This window comes from Mus pahari, chromosome 2 (genome assembly GCF_900095145.1).
Source record: "Mus pahari chromosome 2, PAHARI_EIJ_v1.1, whole genome shotgun sequence".
Classification (NCBI taxonomy): Eukaryota; Metazoa; Chordata; class Mammalia; order Rodentia; family Muridae; genus Mus; species Mus pahari.
Window position 1 is genome coordinate 102,744,969 of NC_034591.1, and position 14,768 is coordinate 102,759,736.

Genomic DNA, 14,768 nt, shown 5'->3' on the forward strand with positions numbered 1-14,768 from the left:
ATAGGGAACTTTCGGGATAGCATTTGAAATGTAAATAAAGAAAATATCTAATAAAATAAAATAATAAGTAAAAAAAAACATTAAAAAAAAAAAAAGTTCGGTCCCAAAGACCCCAGGTTGCTGGAGATTCAAGCGATTGTGATCCCAGGTAGCTGATACTCTACAGATACTGATGGCCCCTGGCAACAGCATTCCTGGTGACCTGGGAGAGAGGATTCTGGTAGCAAGGGTGTACATGCTCCAGGATGGATGGAGGTCCTCAGGGAGAAAAGGTGGGTGCACCAGGGTCCCAAGAGACCTAACATCATAATTCAATGTTGTTTGTACCTAAGGCAGAGTGTAAGCCACCATTAATTCAATAACATAAGCACCCCAACAGAAATAAAGGACCACTGGGAACCCAAGAAAACCTAGATAGAGATGCAGATGTAAGGCAAGATGAGGTACCCTGGCACCCCAAAAGAAGGAAAGAATATCATGCAGCAAAGGACAGATGCACGCAGATAGGGATATATATGTGTATGTAGGAGTGAGGGCGTGGGCTCTGGCTACCATCAGGGTGTCCCGAGATTTCCTACAATGGTGATATAAGCCCTATAAACGTAGGTTCGGGGTGGAGTGGATGGCTCAGTGGTTAGGAGTGTTGGCTCTTCTGGCCTACATGGGCACTTCATGCACATGGTGCACAGACATACAAACAGGCAAAGCACTCATACTCATAAAAATAACATATTTTTTTAAAAGTAGGTTTGTAAGGATATTAAGGCTCTAGAGTTTTGGTATTGAGGGTCCTACCCCACCTCCATACCTATCCTGTTCACACGATTATGGGATGGACAATTAATAGGAGTCCAATTTTATCTTGACCTCCACAGTTACCTTCTGGGAGGTCATGATGTTCTGACGGGGCACGGAGCTAGAGGCAACAGAGACCTCTATCCCTCCTTGTGCACTAAACATCCCATGCACGAGCCCTAGCATCCCTTCCTCAGGCCCCTTCCTCACTCTTACCATGTGACCACCCTGTTCCAAGTTCAAACTGACAGCAGTGTCCACAGGAAGAAGCTGTGTGGGTGCTAAACCAGGAGCGCCCCCTCCTGTTCACAGAGAGAACGACAAGCAGACGCTGATTCTCCAGATACAATCCAGTTCAGTGGGGAAGCTCAGGGCATTGCAATGGTGCATATGTTGCCCACACAGGGCCTGCTTTCCAGTGGCTGGTGTGAATAAAGGAGAAGGCTTATGTAACATTCTTACATAACCTCTCTTGGCAACAAAGACGGAAATGGAGAGGGATCACGGGTTAGCAGTGAGAGCAGCTCCACTCCCACAGTGGCAGAGGCAGTACAAGATTGTGGTGACCTTTTGGCAAGATGCAGTTCTAGTTTAGTCGTCAGTGAGTATTGCTAGCTTTGGGGCACACACCCTCCAGATCTCTCCTGTGTGACCAAGCAGCTTCCTTTGCTGACTTATTCATCTGGGGAGGATCTGACTGAAGTGAGCCTGGGTAGATGAGGACAACCCACACAGCCTCTCTGCAATGTACCAACACATCTGTGTCCTTGTGCGTGGTTCAGTGGAATGGAGGGTTTTCACAGAGATGCGGGCTGAGGATGGGCCTCAGTGCCTGTCTGTCCTCAGCCCTTGCAGTCTGTCCCTCAGCCTCAGTTTCCAGAGTGGAAGCTTCCAGGCAAACTCCTTCCAGATTGGACAGAATCCATCTGGAAGAAGCTGGCCAACCAGGCTTCCCTGCCTCTGGGGAGGTGATAAATTCCTTCTGGCCTGAGTTTCTAATGCCCTGGACTTGATGATTAGTGTGGGGATAAACCCCCTTGGGGAGTGTGGGGTTTCTAAGCATAGCAGAGAGAGTGCAAAGGTCCTGGGCTTTCTTGATGCTGAGGGCAGCCCCACCCCCCACTCTGCTGAGTGCTGAACTCACAGTTCCTAGTTTCAGGAACTGCCATGGCCCCTAACTCCAGGCTGATTCCACATCTCTAGTGAAGTTGTTCTGCCAAATTTTGAGGTTCATTTTTCTATATAAAATCCTTAAGATCTGTAATACTAAACGGCCTGAGCCTATTTGATATTTTACTGGTTTTGACCCCAAATGGGTCTTTTCTTTTTCTTTTTTCTTTTCCTTTTGTTTTCTTTTTTCTTTTTCCCTCTTGGAATGTGGAACAGATAAGGCTAAGTGTCAACTGAGCAGCAAAGGAGACTTCTATTCTGAGCACATGCCCTTCTAAGAAATTCTATTTGGATTTCCTGATTTATAGGCTGAGGGTAGGACCTAAATTGTCCATTCCGAGACTCCACAGAGCCAAGAGAAACGCTGAGCGTGGAGCTTTAAGTTGGAGGCAATGCAGACTTACAATAGAACCCATCAGGGTTCAGATCCTAACCCTGCCTCTAATGACTGTCTTCAGCTTTCAGTCCCTTCCCTATTTGTGTAGTTGGGGGGCCAAAGTGGCACCTCCCACCAGATTCCTAAAAGCACTGTGTACACAGGTTTGGGCTCTTCCATTTTTCTTTTCTTTTCTTTTCTTTTCTTTTCTTTCTTTTCTTTCTTTCTTTCTTTCTTTCTTTCTTTTTTTTTTGTGACTTTCAATCCTTCTAAATGTTTTTCTTGCTTCTTGCTGAAATCTCTACAACATAAAAATTAATCTTTTACACTATGAAACTTTGCAGCACTTGGCCCACTGGCAATGTTTTGGTAGCTGATATTTCTCAAATGCTAGCCATTCCCAGTACAGATGCCACCCTGTATTCCCAGAGCAGTGGCTTCCTGGTTCCTGTCTCTGTAAACCCTGGGCACCAGGGCACAGTCTGCACTCGATTCCAGGTTTTGTCTCGGCTCTCCTGGCACAGCTCCTACTTGCCACGCAGACTTCAGCAGCCTGAGGCTCCACTGAACCTTCCTGCTGCTCTCAACTCACCGTGTGACCCAACAACCCAGTCTGCCTATCCGGGCGTGGGTAAAGACACCTGCTCAGCATCTCTCCACCCTTCAGGAAGAGCTGAGCTAGCCGTACTAGACTATAATTGGGTACCAGACCTCTTTGGAGATGCTCCACTCATACAACATCTTGGAAACCGACCTCAGGTTTCCAGAAAAACTCAAATCATGTCACTTGCCTTGGGGACTGAAGATGCCTTGTATCCACTTCTGGGTTGAACAGGCCTCAGGCACTATGGCAGCTGGTGTCAGGGTCGAGGCTTTCAGGAACACAGGCCTCAGTCTCAATGACTGCCACGATGCAAGCTGGACACAGTATGTATCTGGGCTCAAGAGTTGGCAATCTTCCTCTGCCCTTGAAGAATTCTTGCGTCAGAGTTCCGGAGGCGAGAGTCTTCACAATTTCCTCCTTCTTAGGGACTGTAGAGCCCCTGGGAGCTTCCCAGAGAACTTCACTGAGGGTGAAGGGAAGACCACTTTGTTCTGGTGAAGCTGGGGTTGACACCCTTAGATGCCAAAGTTTAGATGCAGAGACGACGCCATTGTCGGGTTCCAAGGAACCGCCTGTTGGTCTCCAGAACTTCCTTTCTGACCAAAAAACATCTGGCTGAGGGAGGAGTCGGTTGTAGTAAGAAGCACTGAACTCGTGGGGGCGCTCTTTCCTAAGAAGACAACCTGCCCTCCTTGTGTCTCTTGCTTTGGGATACCAGCATGGGAAGAGTTGTTTCCTTTTGAATTTTCCTCACATGATATCTTTAATGCTGCCTTTATTTCCAGATGAGGAATAATCGTTAAGACTAAAATAGGCAAGTTAAAAAGAAAGATCAAGATAGGAGTCCGGCATGCCAGTAGACACTTCCACCATCAAAACTTCCTTCAGAGAAGCAACAGGTAGGTAGGTGGTGTGCATCGTCATCATCAGTGAGGAAAAGCTTTGAAAACATCAGGAGGTGGCTTAGAACCGTGGGTGAGCCTGTCAGTGAACTTGTAGAAAGGTTTTCAGGAAAGTGTGAGACAGATGGTGAAGGCAGAGGCCAGCTTTCAAGGGCATGTGGGGTTTGGAGACTATTGCAAAAGCAATATAACCTGAAAAGGGCATTCCTCGCAGGAGCTGATGCTAATCCTTCCAAAGGCCCCTGTAAGGAAGTCCCACAGTGAAAATGTAGATAGCAGCAGAAGGTGGAGTATGCCTGACTGCCTCAACAAATAAAGGTGAAAGAGATTAAGGGAGGCACATGTCAGATTCAAGCCTCTACACACACACACACACACACACACACACACACACACACACACACACGTGCTTAAGCATCTGCATACATATGTTCAGCTACCCATGTATTAGGTGCATACATGCTTGCCACATTCACTTGAAAAATGTTAAATTAACCACTTTGTTTTGTGCAGTCGTGGAATTTTCTGTCCTTAATAGTGCAGAAACAAAAGCCAGGCAAATGTGCATTTCACTTCCACTATGGAGGTGGTGGATTTTTCTCTTGTGTCAGATGTGGAAAGAACGTTCTCCTTTCTTTCTTCTTTTTCGCTGGTGGGAGCATGTGTGTGAGGTTTTTATCCACACAGAAACCACCCCAGTAGTTTACTTGGCTGGGCTTTTTTAAGTTTCTGAGGGCAATGGGAACTGCAGAAGTGACGGCTGTGGCTTAGTCTCATTTTCAGTGGCCCTGATATTTAAATGTGTTCCTGTCCTGGCTCTCTGTCTCCATTACTTTCTGAATTCAGCTTTATTTTCCTGCTCCTCCATCGCTCCTGGGATGAGTTTTGTGAAAGATAAGGTGTTGGGTGGAGGGCACACTGAGGGGCTGTGTGCAACGTCTGAGGAAGGAAATGGGGTGGGTAGGATCATATTTCATTGTATACACGTTCAAAATTCTCAAGAATAAAGAAAATTATAATTAAGAATAAAAAGACTGCCGGGCGGTGGTAGTGCACGCCTTTAATCCCAGCACTTGGGAGGTAGAGGCAGGCAGATTTCTGAGTTCAAGGCCAGCCTGGTATACAAAGTGAGTTCCAGGACAACCAGGGCTGCACAGAGAAACCCTGTCTCGAAAAACCAAAAAATTAAAAATAAATAAATAAAAAGACCATAGTTTTAAAATGAAGGGTTAAATTAATCGCACGCTTGTCAGGCTTAACATAAAGCATTAATTTAGCTTTGTGCTAAGTGACATTTGCCTGCTGTCAAATGGCAATTAAGTGGTGTTTGTCTCTCATTTACTCTCTTTCTCTCTCCTAAAAACTCTCTCTGTTTGAATTCTCTGGTGTCCTTTTCCTTTCCTGTCCCTTTCATATCCATTAGGACTATGAAATGGCAAAGTTAATTGGTTTGTGTTTCTTTTTTTTTTTTTTTTTTTATATGTAAGTACACTGTAGCTGTCTTCAGACACTCCAGAAGAGAGCATCAGATTTTGTTACAGATGGTTGTGAGCCACCATGTGGTTGCTGGGATTTGAACTCAGGACCTCTGGAAGAGCAGTCGGCACTCTTAACCTCTGAGCCATCTCATCAGCCCCTTGTGTTTCTAATTAAGAATTCACATCTCTTTTTTAAATCTTTTAACCTGAATTCGAGCATCTCCATTTGAGCAAAAGTCCTGATAAAGACTGTTTAAAATAAAAGTAAGGTGTAGGCTTATATTTTTCAAAACCTACTTTAATAAGTGTACTTCAATGCTTTAACCTCCCTTCTAGCCCACCACTTGACAGAGGTAGTGGAAAGGAAAGGTTATTAGGGCAAAGAGGGATGCGGACCTGTTTAGAAAGAGTTCCTTGTAGCAGATCCAATCTGCGTTGTCAGGATATCAGCAGTTCAGCTCATAGGAATCAGTAGCTCCAGCCACTTGCAAACACCATTCACAAACCAGCAAAGGCAGTTCTCTCGAGAAGAAAGCTCGAGGCTCTGTCAATCAGCCCAAGTCCTTGGAATTAGCAAGAAGCCACTGGAAGACCAGACGTTCTTTGGTGGCCTTTCTCTCTACAAAGTCACCACAAATGATGATCAGCAAAGACTGGCAACATGAACCAATGCCACAGAGCACTGTCAGTGAAGACCAGCATCAGCAAAGCGCAAAGATGACCAGCAAAGAGTGGCAAAGTGAGCCAATGCCACACAGTATCATCCACTGTCTGTTGGGTTATATTTATACGCTTCCCAAGCATCATGTGTCCTCTCAATATGCCTGAGCTACCAAAACACCACATGCCCTTTTCCCAGGTTGCTTCCAGAAAAACACCTCATGTCTGTTCTCAGCAAAACATCCTCCCACGTGTTTGCTTCAGCAAAAACACCCTCCCATAAGACAGTTTCCAGAAAAAAAAGTCACATGACACAACTGATTTCATGTGACCAGAAATTCAATAGGTAGCTGGGGAGATGGTTCATAGTGTAACGTCTTTGTCTTCCAAGCATGAGGAACAGAGTACAGAGACCCAAGCACCCACATAAATGGTAAGTGAACATGATGGTTCACCTGTAATTCTGGTATGTAAGAGGCAGAGATGGGATCCCCAGGTTGAACTAGCTAGTTCGAATCCCTAAGTCAGCAAAGTCTGTGTTCAGATGAGAGAGTCTGCCTTAACACAGGAGAAGAGTGACTGAGGAAGACACCTAGTGATGTCAGTGTCGGGCCGTGCCAATACACATGTGGATATGCATGCGCAACGAATGCACTACACATACAAAAACACAATGCAATGCAACACCACACCACGCAACACAATACAAATGGCTCTGGTTAAACTCAGAAGGTCCCAACATAGACTAAAAGAGAGATGGTGGGGAAGGGACTTGTGGGGAGGAGGAGAGGTTGAGAATGAGAGGAAAGAATGATCAGAATGCACTGTATATGTGCTAGAAGTTCTCAAAAGGTAAGCCTAATTAATTAAAAAGTCACAACATAGACATTCAAAATGGGACATGGAGAGAGGGCTCAGCAGGGCACGTGCTGCTTTTGCAGAGGACCCGGGATTGGTTCCTAGCATCCAAATGACTGCTTAAAACCATCTGTAACTCCAGTTACAGGGATCCAAATCACTCTCTAACCTGTAGGTACTCTAGGCCTGCCTGTGGGGTGTGTGTGTGTGTGTGTGTGTGTGTGTGTGTGTGTGTGTGTTCAGGCAAAATACTTATACAGGTAAAATTTTAAAATTAAAAATTTTAGCCGGGCGTGGTGGCACACACCTTTAATCCCAGCACTAGGAAGGCAGAGGCAGGCAGATTTCTGAGTTCGAGGCCAGCCTGGTCTACAAAGTGAGTTCCAGGACAGCCAGGGCTATACAGAGAAGCCCTGTCTCGGAAAACAAAACAAAACAAAACAAACAAAAAAAGATTTAGAAGCACTTTATATTAAAGTTCTATCTTCACACTCTCTTGGAAATCCAATACTGTGGGCTTTTTAAAATGACCACAAAAGGCTTCTCTCACAAAGCTGAGGGCTCTGACTCTCTCCCTGTCTTTCTAGTTCAGCTCCACTGTTCCTTTAAGACATTGTAGGTTATTTCGCTAGGCTGCTGGCATGCCAAGAGGAAGCCTTTGATGAAACAATTGTGAATCGCATAATTCAGTCCAAGCAGAGGCCAAGATTATGTCATCAGCTTCCATTGAAAGGTATTTGTAGTGTGATGCACATCTTAATGACCTCTTGGCTCACAAACACAACACAGGCACCTCTGCTAGGAAAACTGGGAGTTTTTCAAATCGTGCCCTAAAGACAATTCTGTAAGCCTCACTGGTAGTTTTGGTTGTTTTTTTTCTTCTCACTGCACTTTATCATTGTTTACTAGTCAAAAGTAGCATCGACAAATAATCCTTATTTTTCTAGTTTTTTTTTTTTTCAAAAGAAATGCTGTTAGAGTTTTTGGAAAGTTTCAGGATGAGCCTCTATTATTAGATTAGCTTTAATACAGTGTCATTTCTCCTTATTTCAAACGTAGAAGTAGCTCTTTTTTTTTTTAAATATTCAACTCTCTTTAATCCTAACTCAACTCAAGGTCTTAAGATATGAGAGCTTGCTCTCTTATTCTCTTTCTCTTATTCTTGCTCCCTTTCTCCCCCTCTCTGCCTTCCCTTACCCCCTCTCTCCACATGGCCATGGCTGGCCTCTACTTCTCTACTTTCTCTCTCTCACTCTCTCTCTCTCTCTCTCCCTTCCCCTGCCTTTATACAATAAATACCTTAAAACCAAAAAAATTTAAAAAAAAAAGATTTGAGAGCTTAACAGTGGCATTTCTGGCTAGCAGGCATTTTTTGCTATTTACTTAATTACTATAATCAGCATCATACATAGAAAATATGTGACTACTTTCTGTTAAATATGCACTTGGCAAATATCAAAAAGTGAAGTAGAAATAAATTTTTAATAGATTTTACTTGTTTTGATATTATGTATATGTAGCATGTTTGTATGTATGTATGTATGTATTTGCACCATTTCCATGTATATAGAACACCATCTGTGTGTATGTATATGTATCACCTGTGTGTGTATGTGTATGTATGTATGTATGTATGTATACCACCTGTATGTATGTACACAGTGCCTTTGGAGACCAGAAGAGCATGTTGGACTCCACAGTGACACACTTCCTCCAACAAAGCCACACCTACTCCAACAAGGCCACACCTCCTAATAGTGCCACTCCCCATGGCCACGCATTGAGACACATGTGGGGGGGGTCAAACCTATTCAAACCACCACAGAGCTTCCCAAGCAGCGGGCATAGCCAGCATGAACATGTCCTTGTTTCTTCTAGACCAAGAGACTGTTACATAGTTCAGGCTAGCCATGCTAAGCTCAGGGGGCATGAGGTTGTCTCATGACAGCAATGCAAACTAAGGAGTCCAAGTGGCTCATGGGAAATGAGTGCAGATCATGGAAGGCTCTATGTGGCGCGGTCCGAATCCATGTCATTGTTCTCAACATTGCTCCTCTGGAGCTTTCGGTGAGGTACTAAATCATGCTGACATTTTCTTTAGTGTCCTCTGAGAAGCTGAATTCCAATGCCAGATGGAGCTTGCTTAGAAGGAACAAGAGTCCCTTCAGAGATCTGACTGACTCACGATAAGAGATGTATGTAGTTTTATAATGTTGCCCTGGAGTGTATTATAGATTTGTAAAAGCACCTGGAGGAATGGTAGGCACAACACACAACAGTTTAGACAATTTGAACAAAATCTCTCTCTCTCTCTCTCTCTCTCTCTCTCTCTTCCTCCCTTCCTCCCCCCTCCCTCCCCCTCCCTCTTTCTCCAAAACAAAACAAAAAAAATCAAAACAAGCAAACAATAAGACAAGAAAAATATCAAAACTAAACAAGACAACCCCCCTACACACAGGGAAAAAAAAAAAACATGAAAGTTGGTTGGGCACTGGGGCAGGTGGGTCTGGGAGGAGCTGGAGGAGAGAAAAAGCATGATTAAAATAGATTGCATGAGAACAACTTTTAGATGAAAAAAAGAGAGAGAAATAAGCAAAACTGAATCAAAGTGCTCGTGTGGGTGGGAAAGGACACTCCCCAGGCAATGGTTGTTGGGCGATTACCCCAGTGTGAGAACAGAGGCTTCTCCAGGAGTCAGGAGCTCTCTGCGTCTCCACACAATACAGACTGTTGACAGGGCTGCCTTGTTATGGTGCCTTTTTTAGGGTGAAAACTCCTTCCCTGCTGGTTAATATTTAGAATGTCAGAGAAAGGCTGTGCAAGATGCTGGGGAGAATTGTGGCACATGGCCTTGTTGCCAGCACATGCCAGGCTAGGCTAGTCCTGCTGGTATGACAGGGGTACAGCTGCGGGTACATCTGACTGCTTTCTGGTTGAGTGTCAAGCCAGCTTCCCAGGGGAGGACCCTGGGACTGCACTGTAAGTTGGTAAGATCCTGTGTCAGGAGAGGTCATAGGCCTCGAAGTGGAGTCGACTGCTGTTGTTTTGTTACATTGGTGCACATGTTTATCAAATGGCCTTCTAAGCATGCGCATTCATACCCAAACAGTGCTGCTTCTGTCAATCACTGGTGTGAAGAGTAATTTCTTTTTTCCCCTCAGTGCTTCTGTGGAGACCCATAGCTAGCCAAATTGCTAAGACAAGTGTGTATTACTCTTGGTCTGTACTCTTGACATCTATATTTCCCTGCGCATGGCTCAGGGAACATTGCAGAGTTGTGTGGATGTAAGACCTGGAGGGAGGGGTGAAAGAGACTGAAACTCTCAAAACAAAAATGTTCCAAGAGTCCCCTTCCAGGGGTTACATAAGCAGTTAACAGTTTCATGTGGTTACAGAAAAACAGCAGCTGCTTCCTCATTAATGAGGAATCCTTAACTGGCAGACCAACTGCCACGCCTACCACCCGGCCCTCAGATTCAACCACCACAAAGAGCCAAGCTCACACAGGTTGGACTTGGTGATGTCAGTCAGGTCTGTGTGTAAACAACCAGCCATAAACTTCTTCAAGGGCTGTCTAGCAAGGAGCCACAGTAATAAGAGCAGAAAGAAGCTATATGTAATGACCAGCAGCCAGGAGCCAGACACTAGGACTAGGGCGATGGGCACCCCAAGTAAAAAAAAAGCAGAAGGATTCAGGGCAGCATCAATGCAAGTTGGAATGTAGTAGGGTTCCCTGCCCTTACAGAACAAGTCAGGACCTGTTTGTGGTCCCTCTCTGGTATTGATTTGATAAAGAGTCATGGGGAGTGTTTCAAATCTGCATCCACAAGGGACATCCAGACCTGCCAGCACAGATCTGAGCCCTGCAGAAGAGAACGAAAACCATGTGAGTCCACTGAGACCCCTCCACCCTGCTCCAGGCTCCTAGGAGCCATGTAAAATTGGCTCGAGTGTGTTTTCTAGTGCCCCCCAGGAAGCCATGGGATATCTCATGGGAAGAAAGTGTGACATCACTAACACCCAACTACTCCCCTGACTTTCCCTCCTTTCCATCTTTGTGACCTTTGTCATGCCACCTGACCTCTCTGAGCCTCTATGTCTTCATCTGCAGAACACAGTGAAACAACAGGTGGCTTCCTGGGTGATTGTGAGAATTTAGTATGGTGGCCTCCATTCCACATCACTACCCTCACTCAGTCACAGGATCGCTGCATTTTTGGTGCCTTGAGCCAGCGTCTGGTGGCAGGCAATCTGGTGTCTAGATGTTGCTTCTTTAGGGTCCATATATTGCAGAGCCCTGTGTTTCCAAGTACAAGTTTCAAAACGCCTCTTCCCTCTGATTAGAAAGCTTAATTTAGTAAAAAACAAACAAATAAACAAAACAAAAAATGGTTCAAGCCAAAATACCCTATGTATGAGTCTCCAGGAAGGTTGGGGAACTCCAGGCCCACAGCAATCCTCCAGCCTTGCCTCTCTGTTAACACAGAGCAGAAAGCCCCCAGAACACTGCACACTGCACATTCAGAAGAGCCTGCCTGGACCTACCCCACCTCTGGGGAGAAAACTTGGTCTAGCACCTCATTGGCTGGTTCCTGGATAATCACAAACCAAGGGACAGGAACTAGAATGTGACAGGGAAGAAAAGAACCTGTCTATTCACTTGCTGATCCCCATGGAGCTAATCTGGGAGGGAAAGTAGGCCGGGGTGGTCCTTCGGTCCTTAACCTTGTGACGGGCGGCTATCTTCCTTCCTCATCTGTTCACATCTCACTGCCTCACACCCAGTACACTTGACCCTCTCTGAGGACAACTTGGTTCCATGTGCACACTTGGGCAACAGTGCAACTCACCCCAAGCTCAAATGTCCTTGATAAGAGTCCAGGTTCATTGGCTCAGCAGTAAAGCCCTCTGAGGTAGGGTTTCTCTCTGTCTAAGCTTGCCTGGGCCATTGTTCTAGGACAATGAATGCTTTTGATCTGCAGTACCCCTGCACCTCCAGCTATCATGTGACTTTACCTGCTGGACAGCCTTCTCAGCCCCAGAAGTGTTGCTTTCCAGATGACAGGCCCTGGACAGGGGACAACCCTGTGAACTTTGGAGGCTGCTGAGAGTCGGAAAGACAGCTCATCCATCTCTCTGGGTTAACCAAGGGTTTGTCTTTCAGGCAAGAGTAACTCAAGAGGAACACTATTCTCCAAGGAGCTGTCTCTGCAGAATCAATGCTCCTCCTCCTCCTCCAGTGCTGGCCTGTGAAGGTCCTGCTGTTCAATGACACCCTGCACAGGTGGAGAGGGGCCTATAGTGAGCCCTCGATTAGAAGGGGTTTCCTAGGAGCTTTGGGGCCAAGGAAAAGTGGGATTCCCTCACAGCTGTGACAAGGATGGTGTTGGGGGGTATGACACTGACAAGACAGGCTCGAAGAAGGATGCCTAGAGAAACAGCACAGAAGAGGTTGGTCTCCGGCTGGAGGGAGAGATGCTCCGGAGGCAGGATGAAGGCATGGTCCTTGGGAAAGGGATGGTCCTCAAATGAAGGAGTGGCTGATACTTGTAGAGACCTGGCCATACAGGACCCACGCCCTAGCCAAGTAGTACAGGGTCCAGATGCACACGAGGCTGTGGATATGCTTTTAGCCGAGAAACGAAATGATAGTGTGCTGGTGAAACCATAGATATCTGTCTTTATTCACTCGGAACACAGGTTGGTCAAGGCAGGAAGAGGAGCTGTGTGCATAGAGACCTGAGGATGGTCCTGGCTAAACAAGACTCTGTGGCTGTGGAAGCTGCATGCTACAGAAGCCCATGGCCAACAAGGTGTCCTGGAAAGTCCAACAAGGTGTCAGTGCTGGATCCCAACTGGAGCCCTGGCATGTAGCTGAGTTGGGGACAAGTTCAAAGAATATAATGGTTTCTGTTGTTGTTGTTGTTGTTGTTGTTGTTGTTGTTGTTTGCTTTAAATTGGTAAAAGGTCTCATTTGCCCACAATATTGTAGACTTAGTGGGTTTATTGTTTGCAAGGAGAACCTTAGTGAGTGCTGACTAAGGAGACATCAGTGGGAACAGAGTGCCTATGGCCTCTCCATTATGACACAGGCCAGAGAGAAGTCTGTACTAACCTTGAGGTGCATTTAGGCCAGAAAAGACAAGAATCAGCACCACTCAGACAGTGATGAACAGGAGGACGGCCTCAGAGACGCATAGAGGGCTGCAGCAGAACATGAGCTCACGTAGGGAGAGGCCAGTTTTGAAAAGCTCAGGGATGTTACCGGCAGATTGTTCATGGCAAACCAGAGGCTGGAGCCCAGGTCCTGGTAGAGACTGTGGCGATTCTGTGTGTTTATCTTCAAGCTAGGGTTCCACGTTAACCATTCTCATGATGCTCAAGAGAAAATGGGTACTGTGTACCAGCTCCCTGTGATTCCAATCTTCCATCTCAGAGGAAAGCTGGTTAAGACACAGGATGTTTATAGGGAGGTAAGACAATGAAATATTGCAAGGGGAGGTGAAATGTTCAACCTGCGGGCAAGCTTCCTAAACTCAGGAATTAAGCATTTCAAGAACTTTAGGAAGTCCTTGAAACCGACCAGATTCACTCCCCTTCCCTCTTCAAGCAGATGAGCATGTATGAGCAGTGAGGACGGCCTGCTGGGAGACTGCCATAGAAGAATGGAGTTCAGCCACATTACTTAGAAGAGACTCCGACCTGCTGAGCCACCTGGAAAGGACACTCTCCAACCTGTTGAGGTATGCAGTTTCTCAAGTTTTTCTGTTTGTTTGTCTTTTTTTGTGTGTGTGTGAACTGTTACCCAAGATGGAGTAGGCTTTGATGATGCAGCTGTTTGTAAGTCATTCCTGTAAGTACCCATTCACCAATATCTCTGTACTTGACCCAATAAAAGTCATTGATTCACTAGGCTGGACTTTGATGGTGTCTGTACTTTGATCTGTCATCATCCTATCTGTGGTAAGTAGATGTGTGTGTGTGTGTGTGTGTGTGTGTGTGTGTGTGTGTGTTGCATCTTTCCAGCAATACTGTCACACAATAATGGGTGACCCTGTCTCAGGAATTCTGATATTATCTCTAGCATGAGATTGCTAAGCACCTCAGTAGTATATTATTACTGCAGCTCCCCTCTTTCCCCTATTGGTGAACATTTAGAGGGTTCCAATTAATGGGCTTGTGTGAAAAGAGTCTAGGGGTAGCCATTGCAACAGAGAGAGGGTAGAAACCCACTTTTCATTAGGGTAATGGTTGTCAATTTGCTCTGGGAATCCTATTAAGTGAATAGCAAAGCAGGAATGATTTTTAGGTAGACATTGAATATTAGAGATGGAAAGGGGGTACCAGGTACATTTAGAATATACTATACTATAATGCTAGTATCTACACACATGCTTGTAAAGTTGGCCTCTTCTCCCATCAAGATGGACACCCTACTTCAAAAATTCCACTGGGCAAGTTTTCCTGATAGCCAAGAACATATGCCTCACTGGGCCTCTGGTAGGAAGAATCCCAGCATCCTTTTTAAATCGTCTCCTTCCATCAATCCCACTTTCTGACCAAAGGAGAGCAAAGGCATGCCAGCTTCTCACTGACCTGCCCATCCCCACTGCGGGGAGAGGACACCTGCTATAGCCACTGTCCTTCAGCCAGCCCTGGACTGCTCAGCCCTTGCTGTGATCCAAGTTGGACCTAGTCTGGGGCTCTGCTGAGAGAAATCCAGACGCCACCTACTCAGGACTCATCTCTTCCCACCCTACTCTGTGACAGTGATGTAGAGCTGAGTACCACAGGGACAGGCAGGACTCACACTGAGGATGCTCTAAAGCCAGCATGCTGTGACTGTGAGCCTGAACAGGAAGAGCAGAAGTTTGAAGTCACCAAGGCTGCCTGTTCTGGACAGGAAGGGAGGGAAGGTTTGGGGA